General features: G+C 36.0%; 1 long non-coding RNA gene across 1 annotated transcript; it reads right to left on the bottom strand.

Moving 5' to 3' along the window:
- LOC149499466 (uncharacterized) lies at positions 1–24550 on the bottom strand. Its single transcript, XR_016325698.1, has 3 exons — positions 24479–24550; positions 13699–13895; positions 1–394 (listed from the first exon to the last, which is right to left on the bottom strand). It is a non-coding gene; the product is annotated as an uncharacterized LOC149499466 (long non-coding RNA).
- Between the last annotated feature and the right edge of the window lie 1815 nt (positions 24551–26365).

Genomic DNA, 26365 nt, shown 5'->3' with positions numbered 1-26365 from the left:
CCTAAACATTTTCAGTCTTTGTCAAAACTTTTGTCGATCCGAAAGTATTTTTGTAAAAGCTCAAAAGACGTAGTTAGGCTTTTAAAAAAGGCAATTCAAACATCCACACAGAGGCAAAAGCTGAGAGCCTTTTAGTATATAAACAAAACGGCCGGAATAATCACGATGAATATAATTTTATTTTAACAAAATTTCAAGACGGCTTTTGGAGTATTTTCTTGTACAAATTTTAATATCGCCGTCCGGGGGTACGCTGAGCTATTTATATTTTTCCACCCCGTCGTTTCTTTTGGCGATTATTATTCTGTATTCCAATGGGCCCGGGGTGGCGCCGCCCCTTGGACTCTTTCCTTTTTGCTTCTTAAGTCCATCTTGAGACAGCACAGGAGCGAACCTGGAATAGATGTTAACACTAAAATTATTTTATAGTTCATAAATAATAATATATATTTGTAATCAGTTTTTAATCAGGTTTTATCCAAAAGGCCTTTTTTTTTAGCGTACGGTATTTTTACGACAGAGAGATCTTCCACCGATTGGGTGATATTGCTCGGTGGACCGACGGTCCCAATGTTGTTTTACGGAACTTCTATATATGCAAGCTTATCTTGAAAATGTCGTAAGTGAGATTCAGGTATCTGTCAAATATCTTGTATTATATGATGGCTACCGCCACAAGAGGAAGTAATGAATTGCTCTCTCATAGATTTATGAAACACCCCTCATATTACGATACAAGATTGCATTATAATAAATACAGTCCTGATTTTCAAAGCGAAGTTCATGAAATTCTCAGGCTACAAATATACAACATAAGGGTACGATCTAAGCTTTTTGCGCTTACAAATTGTCCCCTTATAATTAAATACTTCTAACATTTTAACAGCCGATTGCTTAGTTTCGCCATAGTCGCTTGCAACCACAAAAGACGTGGAATTACAGAAAAACTATTTCCAAAATAAGTATTTGAAACATTAAAAATTGTATATTGAATATGTTTTTTTTATTGCCCTTGTATGCAGACGAGCACAGGGCCCACCTGATGGTGAGTGATTACTGTCGCCCATGGACTTCAGCAATGCCAGGAGCAGAGCTAAGCCGCTGCCTACCGCTTAATACTCTTCACAAGCCTCGTTTGAAGAAGGACATGTCATAGCGCTCGGGAAACACCGTGGAGGGGAGCTCATTCCATAGCCGGATGGTACGTGGCAAAAAAGACCTCTGGAAACGCACTGTGGATGACCGCCGTGGCTCCAGGGAGTATGGATGAACTCTACTCCGGTGGCGGGCGGTGCGATGGTAAAATCGAGATGTCGGTATCATCTTGAACAATTCCACAGAGTACTCCCCATGGAATATACAGTACAAAATACAGAGGGAACCGAAGTCCGAAGTTAGAAAACCTTCACTGCATTTTGTGCATTACAAATTTGTTTCACAAAAAGTTGTATAGGTTTTTAAGGACTGAATCACCTCGAAACTAAATATTAATAATTTCCGGATTTACTCAACATTTTTTTTTGTAATAAAATAATTTTGTTTCACCAACAAATACGATAAAATAAAATTTAACTGCAACTCGTCTAAAATATAATAAAAAATGCGTTAAAAATTTGTAATAAACATAAATTTTGTAATAATAAATAAAGTATGCAAAATTTGTATACTTAAGAATACACTTTCATTATAATGGTTTGAAAGGTACCACCACCCTGCCCATTTTTGCCGTGAAGCAGTAATGCGTTTCGGTTTGAAGGGTGGGGCAGCCGTTGTAACTATAATTGAGACCTTAGAACTTATGTCTCAAGGTGGGTGGCGCATTTACGTTGTAGATGTCTATGGGCTCCAGTAACCACTAAACACCAGGTGGGCTGTGAGCTCGTCCACTCATCTAAGCAATAAAAAAAAATAAAAAAATTAACAAAAAAATTTAAACAAACAAATTCGTCTCAACGTTTTTTCTTTTCCCTGGTTCTGTCACTTACCCCTTTTACTGGAAAAACCGTGGCACCTACCCGGAAGGGGTTCGATATTTAAATATAAGAAGAACACCCCCTTTTTTCAAGGGAGAGATGCCCTCTCCCCCCACCCCCCGGATTTATGGATCTGCCTCAAGTGGGCGCGTAATTACTTATCTTTTAGAATACAAATCAATCGACCCTAGAAAGGATTGAAATACATTTTGATGAAAATTGTACACAGAGGCAATAGTACGCGACCGTACTTTGGTTTGTTTTACAAATGTATTATCGTTAAGTGGTGAACTCACTCCGCTTGTGTTTGGAGAACGGTTCTCATCCATAAGTGATTTCAAAATTAATATCCTTTTCGTTTGGAATAGTATGTGCTTACGTACTCGACTGATTTGGTTTACAGTTTCAGAGCCGGCTACATCCTTACAATTACTTGTTAGGAATTATTCGAAAGGGGAGTTCGAGAACATTCTGAAGATACTTATAGAAATGAATGGTGAGAAATCGGTAAAGAAGACAAGGGTTTCTTAAAAGATAATTTGTATCATGTATTTTTGAATTATAGTTTATTATTCGCTTCGCCTATTTGCTATTCTACCTCTTTTTTAATAACGGGTGAGATAATCTAGCACATGTTTTACAAATTATTTTAATATTAATAGGTGGCTCATTGTCAGCGTTCGGGCTTTGGTCGTAAAATATAGTTGGAACTTCGACCACCCAAAGCTGCCTTTATTCTTGTTGATATATGTTCTTGAGATATCTATATGCTCTGTTAGACTCTTAAGATCAGATATAGTGTGATTTCGGCTAAACGGGCTATAATCGAAATAAATCCTAAATTACACGTGTGAACAAAACGAATGATGGGACTTGTTGAAACTTATTTTTGTTATGCTAATTTCGTAGTCCTTTCTTACGTAGCTGATGCTACGTCCGTAGAGGCTTCTACGGGGCGTAGCATCTTCCTACCTGGTATCACGTATCACGCACCATACGATTTTGAAATAAGCTACCCTCTACGATGTCTCCATCGATGGAGGAAAAAAAAGGCTGGATATATTATATATAAAAGGTATATATGTGTATTATAATACGTTAATAACATGATTGGGAGTGCACCAACGAAAAAAAAGTTGTAATAGATCATTATTAAAAAAAAAAACTTTTAGTCCTGTTTATTCTGGTCAAAATATTGGTCCGACAATAACAAAATGACTGTATCATTCATCTTTGAAACATGCCCAAAATTTTCAAGTTAATCCGATGTTTTTATGTCGATGAAAAATAAATTAAAAGATTACTTACTTTACACACTAAGTATTGATATTAGTATGAGTATTATTCGTATTAATTATTATACTCGTACTGAGTATATTAATAAAAGCGTGTCGAAAAGCCGGTGAATGTTTTGTTACTAGGCATAACAGATCGAAATCTTTACAAAGGCTTAAAAGCTGCTTCCTAAGAAGAAACACTTATATTCTGCTATGACAGTCAACGAAAAAATTGTTTACGAATTCGTATTTAGCTCTTACTTTGAATGCTACTGATGATCACACCTTTTTTACAGTAAACAGCGTTGGGCTTATAATGATCATAGTACATCAAGGATGTTAGCAGTGCATAGCCAAAATTACTGCGCCGGTCAATTGAGACTCACATAAAAGATAGGCCACAGGGCTTAGGAAATATCATAAGGTTAGTTACATTATGTTTGCCACACATACTCTTGTACTACTAAATTGATAATTGAAGATTTTACTCTGAATATAATTTTTTTCTTAGAATTTATTTTTTGCTCAGACCACCACCCTGCCTATTTCTGCCATGAAGCAGTAATGGGTTTCGGCTTGAAGGGTGGGGCAGCCGTTGTAACTATACTTGAGATCTTAGAACTTATATCTTAAGGTGGGTGGCGCAGTTACGTTGTAGATGATTATGGGCTCCAGTAACCACTTAACACCAGGTGGGCTGTGATATCGGATATCCATCTAAGCAATAAAAAAAAAAAAAAAACTCGCCGTCCACCTGGTTCTAAGTGGTTACCTGAGTCCATAGGCATTAATAGCGTAAATGCCGCTACCCACCTTGAGATGAGTGCTAAGTTTCAGTTTTTACAGTACAACGGTTGCCTACCCTTCAAACTGAAACGCATTACTGCTTCACTACAGAAATAGGTAGGGTAGCACCTATCTGTGAGCCCATGAATCCCCCACCACCTTTGAATTGAACTAAATTAAGCCTATCTGAATTGTCATTTCAACATTTAGTATTGTAATTATTCCTAAACTACAAAAGCGCTAGTCGGCAATCGTCCATCTTAACATTGACCTACGACAAAAGTCTTTTGCCTAGTTTGAGATTCACAACTACTGTAAAACTGCCAACAACAGTTAATACATACCTTTTATCTTGTCCTTATTAATTAAAAGATATGTTCGTAAACAATTTGGCTGTTTTATGATGTGTTATGATTATGGCTGTTGTTTATTAATATGTGTTGTATTCATATCAATACGAAACATGTTTTTACGTCACCAGGTGGAAGGGGAATGATATGTATATGCTATATATAAATGTTAAAATGAAATGAACAAACGGCCGGTCAGAGAGGAATGGCCGCGTGTTGTGATGCTTGACACCAGCCCCAGAATTGATGACCATGACCACTCTGTCAAGAGCAATACGGAATGAGCAGAAGAAGGTGGAACACCAGGTGGGCTGTGGCTCATGTGTGCCACCCATCTAAGCAATAAAAAAAACACGGCAGTGGTAGGTAGTAGAGGCAATTTTAGTTATCACGGAAAATAGAGAATCAGAAGGTTCAGATCACATCGGGGCACCAGTATGGCGATAGACATACGACAAAGGTGAGATCTTCCACCGAGCGGGTGATATTGCTCGGTAGACCGACGGTCCGAATGTTGTTGCTCAGAACTTGTATATATGTAAGCTTATTATGAGAATGTCGTAAGCGAAATTCAGGTATCTGTCAAATATCTTGTCTTCTATGATGGCTACCCATGGCCACGTTATAATTCAAAACTGTTTCTACCATTTAATCTCGAGTTTTTTATTGTTACAATCTATATATTAATACGTGAAGCAAAAACTTTGTATCCCTTTTTACAAAAATAGCGCGGACGGAGGAGTATGAAATTTTCCACACTTATAGAGAATATAGAGAAGAAGTGCACAAGGCTAATATTTTTTTTAAATAATGCATAAAAGATACATTAAATCAATAAAGAAAACATTACACACACTACATACCGTGTACTTGACGCACACACGCATGCATACTATTTATTGTCAAACTTTTGTTCTTGACGTCTGTTGTCAAATTGAGAATAGATTAAATATTGTTTGCCTTTATTAATATTTTTTTATAGTGTAGTCTTGGTGAAATTTGTGATTATAGAAGTATAAAATACAATTATAGTAGTGTACAAACTTACAATTCCAACTAATTATAGTCGAATTTCGACTACTGCGAGACCTCTAGTTACGTTAATTCCGTCGTTTCGCATACTTTACAGCTTACATGCTCTCGACTAATGTGCTATCCGTCGACATCTGAATATTGTGCTGACTTATATAAATTTTGTTTGAACTAGCGACTCGGAGCGAAAACCGAAAAAAACTATTATAGGCCCTCTAATACTTTTACCGTTTTCAATATATAAATAAAAAACTTTTTTCTTTGTTCATTTTTTACTTGTGTGTGATGTTAGGTTAACACTGTTTGGTTTTTATTTAGCTATTTTTACTATACTTTATGTTTGTACTACTGGTTTCCCAAATAAATAAAAATTCTTAATAAAATATAAAAAAAAAATTATTACTCTGTATATTACAGATAATAAAAATTAAACTCAACAAAGCCGTCCAATAATAAATTCAATATACAATGAGAAAAATAATTTAATACTTCGTAACGTGCTACAAAGGGATTTGAGTCTAAAGAAGCACAAACAAAAATACAATGGCTAAGGAAAATAAAACAGAGAGTTATAAAATAACAGTGGACGAGAGAGGAGGCGGGAGTGCTGGCAGGGAGGGCGGGGAAGGGAGACGGCCATCGCGAACCACTTTTCTTTCTCTCGCCAAAGCCATTTCAGAATGCCGTAGACAATATTGTGGATAATCTTTTTAAAATATATTATTATTTATTTAACATATTTTATTGATTTCATTTAAAATTTTGATGAAAATTAGCTTATGTTATATCGGTTTCAGGAAATTATCGGCAAAAGGGAATATTAAAGACGTTTATATCCAATGAATTATTTTATAAGCAACGGAAATGTTGAGATAACATTACGTAAACACTTGTAAGTGATGAATGATGCTTTTATATCTTACGTGTATTTCGCAAAGAACTTAAAAGTATGATTCTGAAATAGATTAGTGTTGTATTAATTAGTACTAGATAAGTACAAGTACCGCTCTTTGCCATTATTCTGGTAATTATTAGCCTTAGCTAAATTTTGAGCACTGGCCCAAATGTTGGGTAAGTTTATTCGTTTAGCGATTCATTATCGAATGAAGGCAAATCGAAGTTCATGTATTATAATGTATTTAAATTATGAAAATATCGTTTCTGTCTATACGCATATTTAAGAGAAAAGAACCGACTTAGACAGTTTGCAATGACGTTGAATATTTTGTTTTTTATTAAATATGTAATTTACAAAAAAAAAATCGACCAGAATTCTATTTGGCAATTGCTGTCGTAATATATCACAACAAAAAACTATTTTCTAATCCATCAATGTAATTATTATAAAATATTTTTTTATAAATTGAAATTCTTAAGAATAATGTCGCTATCCACATTAAGGTCGCCGCCGATACAGAAGTCGGCGAGCAATGTTTTTTCTCGTTTTATATTAAAATCGGGCGAGCCAAGGAAATTGTCAGTCAGATAGGAAATTGCGAGTCCCTGGAACTCCGTGACTTGCCTCTTTTATACTTTAATAATAAGGCACGTTTTATTTTAGCATTTAGTTTCATTACGTAATTTCATTACATACAAAAACTTATTAAAAAAAAAGAATGTGTCTTTACTGATGGTAGGACGTCTTGTTACGAGTGAGTACCACCACCCTATTTCTGCCGTGAAGCAGTAATGCGTTTCGGCTTGAAAACCGGGGCAGCCGTTGTACCGTAAAAACGGAGACTATAGAACTCATGTCTCAAGATGGGTGGCGGCATTTATGTTGTTCAAGTCTATGGGCTTCGGTAAACACTTAACACCAGGTTGGCGGTGAGCTCGACCACCAACTAAGCAAGAAAAAAATGAAATCGGTATTCATAAATAGACATATGTTTAAGTAGTAAACCAACCATAACCTTTGTGTTATTTTTGTTAAATAATATTCAAAGGACGCCACATTCTACAACACTCACGAAACCAATGGTCTTTGATTATTTCAGATTATTATTTTTAAGTCATTGGGATTTTAATAGTATTCAAGTTCTTCACAGCGTGAAACGAAACGCATATCATCATTTTTTATAGTATTATCTGTGCCGTTCTTACTCAATCTTTCTCACTTTGGCGCCTCTTTATAAAATTTCATTTATTTTATTTAGTTATTATTGTCGGACTAAAAATACAGATACATATAATATCACATCCGCAAAACTCACATATTATTTGTTCCGAGCGTGGACGTGTAACTAGTGGATATGTACTAAACCTTGTTTTTGTCTCAAATGTACAATCTTACGATAATTAAATAGAAAACTCTTACTCTTCTCTTGATTGTACGTAATATCAATTTAAATGCGAATTACGATCGATCTTTATTCACACACCAGTTTTCTACCGGCTAAACAAAATTGCAGTAAATTATAAAATATGCATTATGTTGTACAAAGTAGATAAAAGTATTAGATAAAATTCATATCACTAAAGTAACATTGTCTATGATGTTAGACTCAAGAAGGTTTTAAATAATATATTACAAGGTATTGACGTAATGTAGATAAAAATACATTAACATTTGAATACCTATTTTGTTTATTTGACAACAATAACAATGCTAAAAACATCCAACAACAGAGTTATCTGAGATTTATGCCAAACCGTACATCCGATGCATCATTTTGAAATACGAGATCTTAAACTCAATCGCATTGTAAATACGACTATTTTACTTTAAAACGGATGGCGTGTTTGATTGATGCCGTATAAAGGCGCGATGGCGATATCGGAGTAGCCCTTGAGAAGCATTATGCATCAGTGTAACTCTTTCGGTTGATCTTATTAATGACTAGCGACCCGCCCTCGGTTCGCTTCGGAAACCGCGGGGCGAAGCTACTCTAAACAAAGTAAAGCCTACTCCTTATATCATTAGCTACCTATCAGTGAAAGTCCCGTCAAAATCGGTTCAGCCGTTCCAGAGATTAGCCGGAACAAACAGACAGACAGACAAAAATTGTAAAAAATGCTATTTTGGTGTATGTACCGTATATATATTCATATGCATGTAGTAAAAAGTGGTTATTTCAATATTACAAACAGACACTCCAATTTTATTTATATGTATAGATAGAAAGCATTAACAGTTTTGAAACACCAATTTCGATGTATAACTATTACTATACCGTATTAAAATGTAAGTGTGATAGTAAAAAGGCATTTAAAAAAGTTACCGTATATATAATAAAAATGGCGCGAATATATTCGGACGCCGGCCGGCCTTCCTATCTTTTTGCGTCTTCAAAATAATTGTATAGATAACGGGGGACAAAGAAAGCCTCCCTCGCCCCCTTGCTCCCTCCGAGGGGGACATTTTTAACGTCTCCAGTCCCTCTTTGATCAGGCAAAATTTTGTTGGAACCCTCTTTTATTCTCTCAGAAAAAAATGGTTTGGAAATAAAACGTTTTAAAATAGTTTGTTTTCTCGTTCATTCATTGCGTTATAGTTTGAGGGAGTGCTCTGAGGAATTGTTTGAGATGATTCCATCGTCTCGTTTTTGACATCGCACCGCCCGCCACCGGACTAGAGTTCATCCATACTACCTGGAGCCACTGCGGTCATCCACAGTGCGTTTTCAGAGATCTTTTTTGCCACGTACAATCCGGCTTTGGAATGAGCTCCCCTCTACGTTGTTTCCCGAGCGCTATGACATGTCCTTCTTCAAACGAGGCTTGTGGAGAGTATTAAACGGTAGGCAGCGGCTTGGCTCTGCCCCTGGCATTGCTGACGTCCATGAGCAACGGTAAACGCTCACCCTCAGGTGGCTCTTATGCCAATACGGCAATAAAAAATAATAATATTTTGGCCGCATCGTACCTTCCAATTTGACGGAAGAGAGTCATTGTGTAATGAGACAAGGTGCAATGAGACCCCGGTAACAATATTAATAACAGTTGGATCGTAAATTCGCTAATCATTCATACACGCGATCATAAATTAAACTTCAAAAATTTGTGAGTTCCGTTTTCGTAACGCAATATCGATCTTCCTTTTTTGTCGGCATCGATTTTTTTTTTGGGATTTAGTCAACTAAATCGATTATTGTTATTCCGAAGTTAAGAATCTCTGAAACACTACCTCAAAGCACGCAAAGTGAACTTGCGAATAAAATCAAAGTAATTAACATCTGACTATAAAAGAGCTCAAAATAGTTGTATTGGTAAGACGACGGTCGTTTCGAAGTCCGTCATTACCATTCCAATAACGACGGGTTCTTGTTAGGGGCGTTGCAGACGAGAAACAAAATATAATTAAAAATGGGTAACTTTTACCGGAATTAATGTGTAATCGAACGGTATTGTTTTTATTTTTTATTGTTTAGATGGGTAGACGAGCTCACAGCCCACCTGGTAGTAAGTGGTTACTGGGGCCCATAGACATCTACAACGTAAATGCGCCACCCATCTTGAGATATAAGTTCTTAGGTCTGAGTATAGTTACAACGGCTACCCCACCCTTCAAACCGAAACGCATTACTGCTTCACGGCAGAAATAGGCGAAATAGGTGACTTGGTTTTATCATTTCAGATGAGCGGGACCGACTCACCTGAACTGAAGGTTATACATATGTTTATTGTTAAAAGCGACATGAATGTCAACTTAACACCCAGATTCGGGCATGAGTTCGAAGTCTTAATATAGTATAGTGACAGATGTGTGCGCAACGCTTATTTCTACAGCGTAGCAATCGTGTGCTCCAGCTTAAAGGCTGGAGAGGCAATCACCCTGGTGCTCACTCTCACACTCAGCACTTAACACCAGATGGGCTGCCAAGTCGACTGCCAATCTAATTAATAGAAACTCCTGATTTTCTATAAAATTGGTTAATTTTGTTACATATATCTTTTTCATTATTTGAAGTCTATCTTATAATTTAACTATTTGAAGCAACAAAAGTTGCTTGTCTACTGCTGCATCAATTTCAGTTCCCGGGTAATGAAACTCGAATCGGCTCCCTTTTTTTACTCGAACGAAAGAGACGGACATATACGATTACAACGAGCAAGAAGGGGACGCCAAGCTGACCGCTCGTCGAATTTTAATTTTCTTACCATTTGAATCTTAATTTTTCGCGGGACTTATATTTTGTCTTTGTCTGACTTATGAGGGGTGCGAAGCTGTTTCTTTCTATTGGTTTTTTTTTTTAGGGGCGCGGGGTGGCTCGGGGTGGATTGATGTTAATGCGTTTCTTTGACTTGGAGATGTCTTGTTTCGTTTTGTTTTCTTCTTAAACGAGAAGAAAGCTATTTTCTTTTGCGTCAAATCGTCTTCGTTTATAGCCGTTTCGGAATTTGAAATAGAGAATATTCGCCTTATAAGGACCCACCAGATTATAGAGAACAACAAAGGGGCAAAAGTGCGCAGGATCTAAATGTTTTTATTTAGATCCGAAAACAAAAAGGGTCAGTGCAAACCTTCAATACTTCTTTGGCACTTTCCTAATTAGAATTTGATATGGTAACTCAACACATACACCATGGAGACAAATGTCTTTAACGTAAAGGCTGAATTCGTGTGGGAATCAAAGGCAATCCGCTATAAATTATAAGAAGTATCACTAATACTTAAGTCAATGAGGCGGTATAGTAACTAAGTTATTCCAAGAGTATGTTTTCATATTGCTTATAAGGTAGAATGAATTTTGGACCGATCTAGTGAATGGTCCTGATCCCAAGTAAAAGCCGGTTGGCGATAAACACTCAGAGAAAACTGCTATTGATTCTCCGATGAGTAGGTACTTTTGTTGTCTCTAAAGATAACCACGGGAAGAAACAGCGTGATGGTATTTTAGGAAACACGATCGAAGTTTCTAAATGTGCTTTGTCCGTTTGATGGATTTTTATGGATTTTTATAAACTTGCTACCAGTTCTGGGGAGGTTTGTGTCATATTACCATCAACTAAAGATATGTCAATGCCAATGCCAATCAACATCTGTGACTGACGGACGCTTCACAGACTTTTGGGAAGTCAATGATGCTACCTAATTTAATAGCCAAAAAGAAATGAAAAAAGCAATAATAATGTAATATTAGAATCAAATCAAGAGATAGATTTGTGTGTTTCTGTTTGCAATATGTTCACCAAAACGTTAATTATCACAAATCACAAAAAACGAGATATAAGTACATAGTGAGGTGCGGTATTTATTTGTACATAATTAAAATTCGAAATGGCATATGACGGTAGCCATCATAGAAGACAATATGCTTCACAGATACGTGGTTCTCGCTAATGATATTTTAAAGATAAGGTTACATATATATAAGTTCCGAACGACAACATTCGGCTAGGGTTAGTGTTAGAAACATCACTAGGTTAGAGCCCTGTGAGCTCGCCTACTCGTTCGGTTAAGCTGGCATAACCCCTAGGTTACCAGCTTAAGTATGAAAAAAAAAACAACAACAATCGGACGTCTGGTCTATCGACCAATTTCATCCGATTGGTAGAAGATCTTCCCTATTTCGTTTACCGCCAAAAACCTTTTTAAATACACTCATACAAATACATGTGTAAATTTTACACCCATTGTGACAAAAACAATTTTGTTGTTTAGATGGGTGGACGAGCTCACGGCCCACCTGATGTTAAGTGGTTACCGGAGCCCATAGACATCTACAACGTAAATAGTGCCACCAACCTTGAGGTATCAGCTCTACGGTCTCAGTTACAACGGCTGCCCCGCCCTTCAAACCGAAACGCATTACTGCTTCACGGCTGAAATAGGCAGGGTGGTGGTACCTACCCGCGCGGACTCACAAGACGTCCTACCACCAATAATGTTAATTACAGTAACTAAATCACATGTATTTATACACGATGCGTACTTTACCGAGGAATCTTCTAACTGCATTAATCATTCGTATTTGCCCCAAAACATTCGCAATTACAGAGCGTTTAAATATAAAAGCACAAAATTCTAAGGTAATCCAAGGCCTGTACCTGTCCGGGGGAACATTATTTTTCTTGTAACAAGCTCCGTAGCTGCGCTCCTTAAATTAAAAACAATTATGGCCGACGAGGGAGGCGGGGGGGCGGACGAGATGAAAAATTAAGACAATCTAAACGAACCTTGACGATGTCCGCTAAAACCTACCTAGTTTGTTTCACGGAAATGTTTTGGTAGCGCTTTTGTTTTTCTTTAATGCGATCATAAAATTTGGATTGAACGATGGTTCTATTTGGCGTTTAATTCGGGACTTCATTTAGGTAGGTAGGGTAGGTAGGGTAGGTACCACCAGCATGTCTATTACTGCCGTGAAGCAGTAAAGCGTTTCGGTTTGAAGGGCGGGGCAGCTGTTGTAACTATACTGAGATCTTAGAACTCATATCTCAAGGTGAGTGGCGGTATTTATGTTGTAGATATATATGGGCTCCGTTAACCACGTAACACCAGGTGGGCCGTGAGCTTGTCCAGCCATATAAGTAATATAAAAAAAAACGGGAATATTTGGAATTTAAACACGGAAAACTATGCCATATTGGCGCTTGAAAGTTTTCATGCATATGTGAGATAATTGGGTATAACGATTTTTAGTATTAAGTACCTTCGTAATTTCGACTTACTATTGTTTTTACAAATCTCCACTAGTTATAATATTCTTTATCGAAGATTCTTATTATTCCTGTAGCTTAAGTACACGAAATGTCATTTACCTCTACCTACATAGATATTTCAAACGTCAAATGGCGTCTTTTAACAAAATTACTATTTATTTAGTACTAGAGCTCCCGCAGTAGTCGAAATTCGACTATAATTAATTGGAATTGTGAGTTTGTACACTATTATGATTGTATTTTATACTTCTATAATCACAAATTTCGCCAAGACTACACTATAAAAAATATTAACAAAGACAAACAATATTTAATCTATTCTCAATTTGACAACTGACGTCAAGAACAAAAGTTTGACAATAAATAGTATGCATGCGTGTGTGCGTGTGTGTAATGTTTTCTTTATTGATTTAATGTATCTTTTATGCATTATTTTTAAAAAATATTAGCATTGTGCACTTCTTCTCTATATTCTCTATAATAAGTGTAGAAAATTTCATACTCCTCCGTCCGCGCAATTTTCGTAAAAAGGGATACAAAGTTTTTGCTTCACGTATTAATATATAGATTTTAAATTAATTGGAACAATTGTTTTTTTTATTGTACTTTGAGAATTGTGATCAAGGATGGACTGTGCGAATAATGTTTGACTTAAAATAAATAAAAATTACGAACCTCATAAATTTTAGTATTAAGATGTCTTAGTCTGGCTTCGTTCCAGAAGACAGGCTGCTGCCATCCGTTTCCGGTTTCAACCCTAAGAAATATGTTCTAGTTGTACGTTTATATTTCTTTGCTTTTGCTTCCACACGGGTCATTGAACTTAATACAGTTTAATACGGTACGAATATTTCTTTGTATGAGATTTAAATCTGTAACATAAAACAAGTAGGTATATATTACATCCTAATATAATTGTATTTATTATTTTCATTTTTTTTTATTTATGGCTTAGATGGGTGGACGAGCTTACAGCCCGCCTGGTGTTAAGTGGTTACTGGAGCCCATAGATATCTACAACGTAAATGCGCCACCCACCTTGAGATATAAGTTCTAAGATCTCAGTATAGTTACAACGGCTGCCCCATCCTTCAAAGCGAAACGCATTACTGCTTCACGGCAGAAACAGGCAGTGGTACCAACCCGTGCGGATTCACAAGAGGTCTTAACACCAGAAAAAAAAGACAGTATCTTCGGAACCTTGCTTAAAGGGACTCCTTTTAATAATATATATTAGTTATTATATGACATATAATATATGTATTATATTTTTTAAGGGTTTTTAGTTTTAGTCTCATTGTTCTAGTATACACCTACTTAACACAGAATATAACATAGAACATAACATGTAATATAGAACGTGGCATAGAATGCAATGAAATTTTTAGAAACACAATTCTCAAACTAAAAAAACTATCACTAACGTTTTCCGATATAATTAAAATTGCGCGAATAATATATTTTGAAAAGCAACAGGAATTTAGATATATAGGGGATATTAAAACACGTTACCTAAGGGTTGCAAAGTGAGATTCGAATTTTTACGAAGGGGTAGACACCCTATATTTATTTTTTTCGCTGTAGCGCAATTATTGTTGGTGCGGCAGCTGGAAATTGCTGTCCCCGACTCATAAGATTATTTTGAGAACATATAGCCGTTTCTAACTCCAATAAGAATAAAACTGATACTGAATTTCAATTATTGAACAACAATCATTATTTGCACGCATCCTGGACTGTAAATGATTGCTTGAATTCATTTCATCATTATCCTGCCCTTCTCCCAGTAACCTGGGGTCGGCGCAACATGTTTTCTCCTTCCATACTCCTCTATCATATACCATTTCTTCGCTCACTCCCCTCTTACCCATATCGTCATTCACGCAATCCATCCATTTCTTCTTAGGTCTACCTCTTCCTCTATATCCTTCCACATTCATAGTTAACACTCTCTTACCAATATCATTTTCATTTCGTCTCATCACATGTCCATACCATCCCAAACGCGCACTTCTCAGTTGCTCTGTCACAAGTGCCACTTTCAGACTTCCTTTAGCATATTCATTCCTTATTCTATCCATTCTCGTTACTCCACACATCCATCGCAACATTCGCATCTCTGCTGCATGCAATCAATCGCCTTTGCTTGAATTATTGTACTTAATAATGAAAAAAAAAAACTTTTATACTTTTATCCATATTGTTTTCCCTACCTTATCTTTGGTAGTTAGTCTAAGGGGAAATTCCAACTAATCACGGACCGATAGCTGAGCTCACGGGCTTAACTTGAGAGAATTGGTGACAGTGATCCTAGCAAAAGCAGTGCTTCGCTGAGTCTACCATCAGAACTAATCTATTCTTTTTTGTTCTTTAAAGTGATCCAAGAAGATGTTCAGTTAATTATATTCTAATCTGTAATCTGAGAAGCTAATTGATTGTTGTAGTCTTGTTAGAAAATTAATAGAGGGTTTAATAGGTGATGAAGGTTGATTTTTCTTATTGATTTTACTGAAAACATTAAAATAATGGATCTATATATATCTCTATATTCACTTAAACAATTAAAACAAGCGTCTTGTCCGGGCAAACGAGAATGCTAATTATTATAATATTAATTATTAAAAAATAACTAAGATCTAAAACAATAGTCAATTACTGTTGGTTTTTTTTTAGATTCTCGAGAAATATTTATTATTTTCAAAGACAATTAGACGATGAGATTGATTAGTGCAATATTCACTTGTCGAGGAATATCGAAGTCGTTGTGGCCTTAAGGATAAGACATCCGGTGGATTCGTAGCGATACGAATGTGCCAATGTTCGAATCCCGCAAGCAGTTACCAATTTTTTCCAATGGAATACGTATTTTACATATACTCACGAACGACTTTCACTGTCAAAGAATAGCATCGTGTAATAAAAACCAAACCCTCTAAAAATATAATTAGCGTTACAAGCAGTAAAGCTTTTCGGTTTGAAGGGTGAAGCCGTTGGACTATAAATCTGAGACTTAGAACCCATGTCTGAATATGGGTGGCGGCATTAACATGGCTGATGCTTATGGCCTCCTGTAACAACTTAACACTAGATGAGTTCGAATATCCATTTTAACAATAAATAAATAATACGCCTGAATCGTTCGTGATCACGAAAACTGTCAATCAACAAACTGTCAACTGACTACGATTCGCATAATCTATTTACTAATACGTGAAGCAAAAACTTTGTACCCCTTTTTACAAAAATTGCGCGGACGGAGGAGCATGAAATTTCCTACACTTATAGAAAATACAGAGGAAAAGTGCAATTAATATTTTTTTTCAATATGCATAAAAAATAGATTACGTCAATAAAAAAAACATTACACATGCTACCATGTATTTGACACACACACGCATGCATACTATTTGTTTATTGTCAAACTTTTCTTATTGCTTATAGTCTGTGGTCAAATTGAGAATTGTTTGTCTTTATTAGTATTTGTCTAAAGTGTAGTCTTCGCGAAATCTGTGATTATACTCGTAGAAGTATAATAATAGTCTTTGACAATAGAATCATAATAGTGTACCAACTTATAATTTCATTTAATTATAGTCGAATTTCGACTACGGGGGTACCACTAGTTAAAGGAAATACTTTGAGGGAGTTCATATAGAGTCCCATCTTTATTTCGCCGTAAAGTCGTGTTTTATGTAATTAACACCACAGTTGAAACAATATAAATTTTATTGATGTAGCGGCATAAACAATTCTAGCTAATTATATTATATTAGTTGTTTAACACATTATAAATTATTTTTACGTTTTAAATATTTGGCGGTAAAAAGGTCTCGTGGCACAGACTATATTCTTTTTCCCACCTCTCGTGCGTTCCGGCTTACGCATCATAAAAAGGTGCGTTCTTAAACGCCACAACTTTTAATAAATACGCACATATTAGTAAATACTGCCGAGCGGTTTATATCTCAAACACAAACAAATTTTCAATTCAAAGATTCAATTCAATTCAAACTCAATTCAAAGATTCCAGCTACAGATGTATAGAGGAACCAAATAAAGCTTCAAATATTCCTTTTTTATATACCGGCAACCCCCCGCGCCTCCCGAGGTGGTAACAAAGTTTTCGCGCCCCTTTCGAACAGGGAGAAAAATAAATCTAAATTGGCCCAATCCTTTGAAATCCCTTACTTTTTCTGGCGCCATTTTCAAGAATAATTGCCGACCAACTTAAGAAGTATCCTCGTTGGGATTATCTCGGTTTTGGAAATTCGACACTATTTCAATTGGCGATGAGGTCGTATTCGCAATGAGTTTGGTTTTCATATTGAAAAATTTTAATTCCCCCCGATGTATTTCAAGTTAAAGTTCATTTTATAGACTAATTTATACGGTTAACGCTTGAGTGAAATCAGTTCCATGATAAATTTTAGGAAGCGATTCTTTTATGAGGGTTTTTTTTTTGTTTTCTTTATATCGACGGTTGAAAAGAAAAAGTGACTAAGCGACAATATCTGAATTGTACATTAACGATAGGCAATAACCATATTCAATGCGCAAAAAAAATATATTTCCAGGTCTATTAAAATCATTTCAATCCTACAGCTACTAGCTAGATTCTACTACAGCTAGACTATTCTACTACAGCTACTCTCTCTCTCTCTCTCTCTCTCTCTCTCTCTCTCTCTCTCTCTCTCTCTCTCTCTCTCTCTCTCTCTCTCTCTCTCTCTCTCTCTCTCTCTCTCTCTCTCTCTCTCTCTCTCTCTCTCTCTTCATCCGTTACAATCACAAAACACACAATTTTGGTTTTTGTATTAATATTTACATTAAATTAGTAGTTGATTTAATCTAATTTCTCTATCTCGTAATTAAGAGTTTTTATTGACAGACCAACAGTGAAAGAAAATCGGAAAATTTAAAGTAATTTTTAAATCGTGTTCTAAGACACTGTAATGGGAGATAGTTGACTTCAGGTGCTATATTACTTTATGTTGTCATTAAGTACTTTATGTTTTCTTTTTATTACTTAGTTGGATGGACGAACTCACAACACGCTCGATGTTAAGTGGTAACCGGAGCCCATGGGCCTCAACAACGTAAATGCCGTCATCTTGAGACATTAGTTTGAAATCCGGTTTTACAGTACAACGACTGCCCCAAACCGAAACGCATTACTGCTTCATGGCAGAAATAGGTAAGGCGGTGGTACCTGCCCATGCGGATTCACAAGAGGTCCTACCACGTAAATCATAATTTTGCGGGTTTGATTTCTACGCTACGCTAATCTACCTAGTGCAGTCAAAATCCCAATGAAACTATAAGCTGGTACATTTTATATCAAGGCCAATATACGTCATCGATTCTCCTGAGAGCTAATCACAAAGTATCGGGATATATACAGTAGTTAACTGAAAAATTAGTTCAATCAGAAAGTTTCCGCGCATTCTCTCGCCCGGAAGTGACGTAATGGACGGGTTCCTACGAAGACAGGATGCGTGCGACCGGATGCTCTGCTATGCGAGGCTCAGAGAACTAAACAGATTTCAGAAAATTATTTTAGTTGCATATCGTCAATAAAAGACATCGGACGCGTTGTTATCAATCTCTGTGACTAATCTTTCAGCGCTTAATTAACGTCTCATTCATTGAAGTCATTTTTTAACCCATAGACACAGCTCACTGAGTTTCTCGCCGGATCTTCTCAGTGGGTCGCGTTTCCGATCCGGTGGTAGATTCTGCGAAGTACTGCTCTTGCTAGGCCCAGTGCTAGCAACACTCCGGTTTGAGCCCCGTGAGCTCACTTACACGTCAGGGTGAAGCTGAAATAGCCTCTCAAGACTATCAGCATAGGTAGGATAAAAAAAAAGAAGTCATCTTGGCCTAAAGGATAAGATGCCCGGTACATTCATATCGGGCAATGCGACAGTGCCGGTGTTCAAATCCCGCACCTGGGTACCAATTTTTCTAATGAAATACGTACTCGCCAAATGTTCACGATTGACTTCCACGGTCAAGGAATAACGTTGTGTAATAAAAATTAAACACGAACAATAATAATTTGCGTAATTACTGGTGTTAGGACGTCTTGTGAGTCCACACGTATAGGTACCACCACTCTGCCTATTTCTGCCGTGAAGCAGTAATACGTTTCGGCTTGAAGGATGAGGCAGCCGTTGTACTGAAACCTTAGAACCCTTGTCCATCTTGTCTTGTGTATCTAAAATGGATCTTTGTAAGAAATAGTTTAAAAAACTTTCTAGCGCAAATTAAAAATAATAATATACCGATCCGCAATCACATAATCTCATGTAACTTATCTAATTATTCTGAATAATTTGTAAATTAAGTTACTTAATTTTTGGTGAGTTTGATTGATTGAGTTTTTCTTTTTCTGTTTAATATTGTTTAGTTTAGTTTAGTTTAGTTAAGCAACTACTCTACAATGCGGTTCGTTTCAATTCTTTTTTCAGCCATACAAATTTGAATTAACATTTGCACTATCGAGAAGTTAAAAAATTCGCACCAAGAGCACTGAAGTCCATATATTGTCGACTGATACGAACGCCAAACCCATATAGTCTCTTAATTAATACTTGCAGAGAATAATCTATACTAATACATAAATCTACAGCGGTTTTTACGGATGTTCCGTTATAACTACTGAACCATGCCTCCGATTGACTTGAAACTTGGTATCCATGTAGAAAATACATGTATTTAATGGATAGGCTAATATATTTATATGAGTGTTGGACTCCCTACATCAGTTGCGGGGGCGTTGATGATGAGAATCTTTGTAGGGGTGAGAAATTATAATGTTAATTTTAAATGCCCAGCGAAGCGGACAGCTAGTTAGCTTATAAAACAATCTAGAGTCTTCTGAACATAGAAAAATCTAAGTAAGTCTAACAGACGAATTATAATTTGCGTATTCACTGGTGGTAGGACCTCTTGTGAGTCCGCACGGGTAGGTACCACCACCCCGCCTATTTCTGCCGTGAAGCAGTAATGCGTTTCGGTTTGAAGGGTGGGGTAGCCGATGTATCTATACTGAGACCTTAGAACTTATATCTCAAGGTGGGTGGCGCATTTACGTTGTAGTAACCACTTAACACCAGGTGGGCTGTGAGCTCGTCCACCCATCTAAGCAATAAAAAAAAAACGAATTATGATTTAAATCAAAACAGAAACGAAAACAAATTGAAACGTTAAAATATAAAATCTAAGTAATTTTGAAATCGCATCATCCATTACGGTCGCGGTGAACTTTTTCGTAGTTTTTTTTCACTTAAAAACAACTTAAAACTGTACTTGGACTGTTTTAACGGATCGCGCCAACTTAAAGTTCGACTTGAAAAATTTCTCCCCAGACACTACGTAAATTAAAAAGTTGGTAACACTTTCGCTCGTCTAACTTTTTAGTTTCTCCTTTTTCTTTTTAATTGTATAGTTGAATATATGTTGCTTATACGTATTCTGTAATAATAAAAGTTTGATGTAGGGAAATCAAATAAACAACAATAAAAAAAAAATGAAAATAGATCAAAATGTAAAAATCATATTACTATATATTTAAGAATATTTACATGTAATACTTAGGTGATGGGAAATAAAAGGCTTTATTATTATTATTATTATTATACGTATTCTGAATTGGTAGATACATAAAAAAAGCCGTCGCTTCTCTTGAAACATAAGGTTAAAATCTCATCGCTTTTGGCTTTGGCCTACCCTTCAAAATCAGACACCACTCTATTATACAACACAATTTGGCATCAAAAAAGAATACCACTGAAATATTTCTCTACTATTTATTCGAATCTTAATCGAAATAACGTAATTACGATAAACCGTAAAAGTCCTTCTGATCACCTCCACGGATCATAATAACTTCGTAAACAATCTAAATCTCAGTAACACAACGCCCCAACCCTACACTAGACAGATATTATTGAACAAAAATCCAATTAAAAATGAGATAATATCCAAAACAACTTTGCGAGTTTTAAGCTTCGAAGCTTCGCATTTAAATCTTCTAAAATCTACTCTCTCGCTCGTTACGGAGAGATAAAATTTAAATTGCAAACGACGCTTCCTCTTCGAAAGAAAAAAAAAACGGCTAGCGGGCGTCAGAAAAAGTACGCTAACATCTCGAGATGGAGGGTGGAGGTGTTGCCAGTAATTACAAACATGTATTCCAATTTATAGGGAAATTTGAGTGTACATACATTACAAATCGTAGTTACGTTTTTTAGATGGATAATTCACGTAACTCAACGTAGAGCCGTAATTAAAATTTAAATAATATGTGAATGTTTAAAACTAATAACTTTCACTTATATCATTGTTTTAATATACTTAAACAGATTTGGATTACAATTTGGAGAAATTTTTTATTTAGATCGGTTTCCACGAAGTACAACTATTATAAAGTAATAATTTATCACTTTACTATTACAGCACGACTGTATGACTGTGAAGCGTGATTAATTTATTTTATTTTATTTTTTTAAACACAGCAATACTAAATTACCGTTTGCCGCCCTTTTATTTTTATCGAATGTTTCTTCATCGAACGTTCTAGAACTCTCTCGTTAATATTTCAACTTTCGAAGAAGTTCCAATGTTCAATTGTTTCTAATGTATTTTTGTATTATCTACTGCGTCTTTACTATGAACATTATTTGAAATTAAAACTGCTTTTACGATTCAATTTCGCTTTTATTAATTTGCTTAAATTATTATTTTCGGGATCGTTTTTATATGCAGCTTACACGGTAACGTATTACTAAGGTGTTTTGCGTCGACACTTGAACCATGAGCAAAAAATCTCGATTTTCTCGGACAAGAATCATTTGGAAACGAACCACGCGCGGTGTACATATACATATATGTACACATACATATACAAATACATACACACATACATATCTCCGTAAATATACATACAATTAATACACAAAGTATTATAATATAATAATAATTATTAAAAATAAAAAATTAATTAAATTTTTCAAAATAAAAATTATTAATATCTTTTAGGATTAGCCTTTATAATTGAATATAAAAAATGAAAAACAACAGCGTTTATCCGATTATCGTCCTTATTTACGTGTCTTGTATTGAGCTATGTTTTTAACTGAACAAATGGGGGTCGTTAAAGAGTAAATTGCTTTGGAAAAGTTCGCCAGAGCGCCCATCGCTCTGACACCTTGAAAAATTTGGCTCTGGAAACTTGCTCAAAACTAAACACCGCTTCGCTTTTACGTTACGTAGATTTTATAGGATTTAAGGACTTTGGGTTTCGCGTCGATGGCTGCCGCTTAACTTTTTCTTTTAATAGCTTAGATGGGTGGACGAGCTCACAGTCCACCTGGTGTTAAATGGTTACTGGAGCCCGTAGACATCTACAACGTAAATGCGCCACCCACCTTGAGATATAAGTTCTAAGGTCTCAGTATAGTTACAACGGCTACCCTGACCTTCAAACTGAAACGCATTACTGCTTCACGGCTGAAATAGGCAGGGCAATGGTACCTACCCGCGCGGACTCACAAGAGGTCCTACCACCAGTCACTTGACACTACACTACAACGATAACTTAGTACGAAATAAGTAATTATTATAAACTAGCTGACCCGGCAGACTTCGTAGTGCCTCAATCGATAAATGAAAAACCTAAGCTTTTGCATAAAATAAACTTAAAACAAACAAAAGGTATCCGTCCGACGGGGGACACATCACAGGAAAAACAAAATTGTTATTTTTATTTAATTCCGAGCATTTTCATATTTATCTACCTTTTGAACCTTCTCTGGACTTCCGCAAATAATTCAAGACCAAAATTAGCCAAACCGGTCCAGCCGCTCTCGAGTTTTAGTGAGACTAACGAACAGCAATTCATTTTTGTATATAAAGATTTTAGTTTAAAAAAAGTACTACGATATTATGTCGCGCGAATATGCAAGAGTCAATTAATTTGAAACATATTTTCGAAAATCGACCCTTACATTTTTAAATTCAAACTAAGAAACGAAAAATCGCTGGCTCGTAATTTCTCAAGAAAGTCCATCAAAACTTCCGACGAACGCACAAATATAATTATTACTTTGATGTAAAGAGAGAAAAACCGAACTGATAACTCGACTGGGGGAGAAGTAGAGGCGGAATTGATTTTATTTGTGAGAAGACACGATTTTTTGATTAGCGCCCCTCCATCTTAATGAGTGTTTTGAGAGAGGACCGCCGGAATAGCATGGAGTATCTCAAAAATAAAGACGGTCGTTTTATTTAGGTTTTGTATTCAGAAAGATTTTACGAAATTCGATTTTTTTGTTGTTGTTGCTTGCCTTAGTGGACGCTGTTAAATGGCTTGTGGAGTCCATAGACATCAACAAAATCACGTCGACCTCGACATGTGAATACAAAGATCTACAGTGTCTACAGTAGAACGGCTGTCCCATCCTTCAATCTAAAACATAGTACTGCTCCGCGGTAGAAATAAGCTAGTTTAATTTCAGGTTTAATTTGTTATAATACGTTTTGAAAACTTTAGAATTTACTTGTACGTTAAAAACTAACTAAACTAAACTAAAGAATATTTTTTAAGCAGCCGTCAAATTTTCTAGATAATTATTTATTAAAATTTACTTTTCTTAATACAATATACCTACTAGCTCTGCGATTAATAATACCTCTTAAATCGAATTCTATCGGGTCGATGAACCCTCGTTATAAGTTAATATTTAAACTTAATAATTTAAATTTAAAAAACAAAACAACAAAATCACATTCAAATTCGGAACATCAATAAAAACTCCTAAAAAGTAATCCGTCAATAATTTTTAAGAAGACGGGCGCCATTTTCGCCTCCCCCACCCACCGAGCGGCCCCAAGACGCCTACAACAGAAAAAGCTTTTGAATTTCGAACAAAAATGTCTGCTTCCACCAATGAGCGGTCTCTCGTGACGGATAAAAATATAATCGATAAAATAGGGTCGCGAGGGTGGTGAAAAAATACGGGTGCCTTACTACAGGCCGGTTAGAATGATTTAGATCGTTTTTTTTTTGGAAGAATTTAAATGATTCTTATTTTGAAATTTAGGATAAATGCCTAAGGGATTATTTATTTTGGGAATTAATAAGTTTTTAAAATTCGAATATATAATAGTGGATTTTTTTTTATTTGTTACTTATCTGTGTGAAAGTTTTTTCTTATGTAGCTTATTTCATTGTTTTATATTGGAAATGAACTGTTATAACGGTTTCCTGTTCAGTTTTAATTATTTTATAATATTTATAATTAGTTAATTAGTTAGTTAATTTAAAATTAGTATTAGTGTAATTATACACATATACTAATTTTACCGGGAACATTATTTTTTAAATAGAGAGTAATTTTTTCCGATATGATTGCCAATTAAATATTATTGAAATTTCTAAATATTTTCTACATACCTGTAAACTTGTTTAACTAAACTTTCACACTTAGAGGCTCAGAAAAGCTCACCTGAACTCAACGACTGTAATAGAACAACTGAACATTTAAAGGTCGGTCAAAAAGCTGTCTTACCGGTTATCTTACCCCTTGAAAGCTAAAAAGGACGAAGGGAGCCGGACAAATGATTTAAAAAAAAAAAAGAGTTAATAATAACCCATTATAATATTTGGACCTATTTAAGTATCCGATGGTTCGTCTATTGTGATTCGAAACTGGCCTGACCGGTTTTCGGCGGTTATTTGCTAGTGATGGGACACTGTCGATAGAACAAGTTATTGTTGATTTTTTTATTGGCTTCAATTATTGAATTTCCCTTAAATCTGAAGCTCGTGTTGAGCGAGTGAGAATGAGTTTTTGTTTTTCAATGAATGTGTCTTTGGAAAACAAAAAAATAAAAATAAAAGTATATTTACGTAATTTTTTACCAAGAATTAATCTTTATGTTTAATTAGAAAAAAACACAAGTTATTTTTTTATTGACAGTAATTTAATAATAAAATATCATTGTACATTGAAGACTGAGAAGACCTGCTTAGTGTGTTTAACTACGTTTGCCGCTAGGGGCGCTGTTCCAACATACAAATTCGAGTTAACTTTTACGCTCTCGAGAACGTTGAAAAACTATCACTAAGTACACTGGACGCCCTGTACACACTTGGCGACGGATTGTGGATAGTGAGATAAGGGTCGTCGGCCTGATCTGGAGCGATATTAAAGAGCAAGCACAAGACATGGTGAGGTGGAGACAACTTGTGAGGGTCCTATGTACCAGCAGAATACCCTGCCACTACTACTATTTACTTGAACTATACTGAGACCTTAGAACTCATATCTCCAGGTGGGTGGTGGCATTTACGTTGTAGATGTCTATAGGCTCCAGTAACCCCTTAACACCAGGTGAGCTGTGAACTCACTCACCGATCTAAGCAATAAATAAAGATAAAAAATGTAGTTGTTCAACCCAATATATTAATAACATAACAATTGCCTACGCAGCCTATAATAATAGGTTGGGGAAAAAGTACTTGTAATAAAATATCTTTGGCTATACTATTTGTATCTGGCTGGTTTTGGTATCATTAATAGTTTAAATTTTAAAGCATTCCAATTTAGAAATTTGGTCTCTTCAGAATTCTTTAGGCAGTGTCAGGTTAACATCACGAGAGGACTGTCAAAACCAATTGTCGCGGTATTTTGATCAGAAACCCCAAAATTTCTATAGCAATAGGATCATGTCCCTACCTACAAGATGGCAAAAAGTTCTGGAACAAAATGGTACCTACATACTTTAGTTAAATGTAAATAAAATATATTAAAAAATGTTGTGATTTTCTTAAAAATTTCGAAGAAACTTTTCCCCTAACCTTATATAAGACTTAGTGACGTGTGCCAACACTATCAGTTAAGACTATCGACAGAGCCATGTTCCCAGCCCTATCCCGCCGGACTGGGGTGTCAAAGAGCGACAATTAAAAGGCCGGTATCGTCCTGACGGACAATGGCGCTGATTTGCATTCCGGCCTGACCGGTTCTCACGGGCGCACCCGGCCCAGACATGTGTCTTCGCCGCACGGTAACGCGGACTGGCCTGCGAACACCAATTGTTCTGGTATCACCCTTTCGCTATACGAACACCGACGATATTTCACGCGCCCCGGAAACGACATTACAAAACTTTTTGGAACATTCATGATTTAAAAAAAAAAAAAAGAAGAATGCTCCCTCCACGGTGTGTCCCGAGCGCTATGACATGTCCTTCTTCAAACGAGGCTTGTGGAGAGTGTTAAGCGGTAGGCAGCGGTTCGGCTCTGCCCCTGGCATTGCTGAAGTCCACGGGCGACGGT

This window comes from Bombyx mandarina, chromosome A1, assembly GCF_030267445.1.
Source record: "Bombyx mandarina strain Sakado chromosome A1, ASM3026744v2".
In the NCBI taxonomy this organism is placed as follows: domain Eukaryota; kingdom Metazoa; phylum Arthropoda; class Insecta; order Lepidoptera; family Bombycidae; genus Bombyx; species Bombyx mandarina.
The sequence above is the reverse complement of the archived record's forward strand: the minus strand, read 5'-3'. Positions and strand labels throughout refer to the sequence as shown.